At 37.8% G+C, this 2,114-nt stretch overlaps 1 long non-coding RNA gene across 2 annotated transcripts in view; it reads left to right on the plus strand.

The window, feature by feature from the left end:
* The first annotated feature begins 546 nt into the window (after positions 1–546).
* LOC136844340 (uncharacterized) overlaps positions 547–2,114 on the plus strand; it is a 138,390-nt gene continuing 136,822 nt past the window's right edge. For both annotated transcript variants that reach the window (XR_010854822.1, XR_010854823.1), the window contains exon 1: positions 547–702. This is a non-coding gene — a long non-coding RNA (uncharacterized lncRNA). The remainder of the gene's footprint in view (positions 703–2,114) is intronic.

Below are 2,114 nucleotides of genomic sequence, written 5' to 3' on the forward strand. Positions count from 1 at the left end.
GTGGGAACTAAGGTAGCGAGAAACGATTTATGAAGAACTTGAAATGTGTGTGTGTGTGAGCTACGGAACTGGTAAGTGAAGAACTCATTGTGTACGGCTGTTTCATAAAACACACACACACACACACACACACACACACACACACACATATATATATATATATATATATATATATATATATATATATATATATATATATATATATATATATATATATATACATACATATGTATGTAGAAGAGAGAGAGAGAGAGAGAGAGAGAGAGAGAGATGTAATTGCGTGTATAGGCTATTAAGCAATTTTTTTAACGGAATGTTTGTACAGGCGTATCACTACGGATTTTCCTCACCCATCATTAGGTCTGAGAGTGCTAATCATTTATGAAAGTCACCTGTTTTCAGCCGATAATGGCTACCACAGAAGTACATCAGTTACGGGCTATGTTAGCTGTGTACTACAGTAGTACTGTACTATGTACTGCAGTTTGGTCTGTCGCCGCCAGGGCGGCGTTCTTGCACCCGGCGAACCTCCCGGAGTCAGGGTCATCTCTATAAGCCCGGAGACAGCTGAAGTAGACTAAGTGCTTGTGGAATCCTGCAATTTTTTCCGTTTATCGTCTTCTTAATGGTACGTTGTGCAGCTTATTATTGCAGAAATGGACACGAGAATCTTTCAAGAGAAGATGGGATAACATTTTACAGGTAAACAGAGCATACCGCACTTCATTTGTCCAACGTTTTTGTACTACTCAGACAAATATCTTGTCAGCTGTAGATACACATTTTCCGTTATCATTTTCACCATATTGTAGCATGTAACTGGAGTGACGATTTCAATTTTGTTATCAGAATATCATTATTATTGTATGTACGGCATAATATATAGTACAAAAGATTCTGCTCATTTGAAAAACGCTTAGTCGTAAGTAGACCTAGGCCTAGACCTATAGGCTACTACAGCCTGTGTCAACTAGTCTCGTCGTCCAAACTTGTTACGGTGTTGCACGAGAACACCAGCTACACAGATCATTGAGAGTTCTTTGCAGTAGGTAGGCCTGTAGGATACTGTCTATGCCACAAGTTCTTCAGTTTTGGACACGTAAAAGCAGCGTTAAAGTTGTTCAACAAAATGCATGGTTTTTAACGAGATTCGGAAGCGTCACACTCGATTCGAATATTTCAAGCCGAGGAAAACTAACCAACGTATACTTCTGTTGTTCGGTCCAGAGTAAAAAATAGTTTTATTTTTTATGTGTAACAACTCCTGGTTTAATTTATGTTTTCCCCAAGCGGTTTGTCTCAGACTGGTAATGTCTAGAATGAAGTTTGGTAGCTACACCTATTCCCTCAATCTACCATTCGGTAAGATGCCACATCATTCAGGCCTTATTTTAAGTTCAGCGTAATTTCATATGTATGAAAATAACTTACTTATGGTAGAAGTTATCCGATCATCATGCCGAGAAAAAAATAGCCTTCAAGAATGGTAGCAACAAAGAAAAGAATCTTGACCTAGAAAATGCTAGGCCGATACCCATGATTCGGTGGTATTTTCATTGTTTTGTCCTTCTTTAAAGAAGAATTTTATTCCAGATAAGTCAGAATTACTTTTTTATTTGGCAGTTCTCACAAAGAATCGTTCAAAAGCCCTCGAAAAGAAAGAGACGAATCAGCTAGCCTTTCTGTTGTCGGTTTGTTGCCATCCGCTGAGCATGGCGGGAAAAAATCACACGTTGCTAAACGCCTTACCAAACCTTTTGCTAAACAAAGCTCCCGGGTACACCACATTAGCTGAACATGCTTATACAAAATGTAGTCTGTTATCTTCGAATTCACGATGAGTTTTTCATTTCCTGAGACCGAGAATGAAACTCCTTTCCAAGGCAATTTTATTAAGAAATTTCAAAAACCACCGAGGTACCTAAACAGGCTTTCATCTGAGGCTTATGCGTTACGTTTGATATCTATATTTCCAAAACTCTTATTGTATAGAGGATTAACGAATTGTTCGTATTAAGAAACAGTGAAAATACCAAGGTGATTAGGGAAAAATATATACTCTTGACAAGTTTTCATTCTTGCGAAATACGATTTAGGAATGTAAAAAATAGATT

Source organism: Macrobrachium rosenbergii, chromosome 12 (genome assembly GCF_040412425.1).
Source record: "Macrobrachium rosenbergii isolate ZJJX-2024 chromosome 12, ASM4041242v1, whole genome shotgun sequence".
NCBI lineage: Eukaryota > Metazoa > Arthropoda > Malacostraca > Decapoda > Palaemonidae > Macrobrachium > Macrobrachium rosenbergii.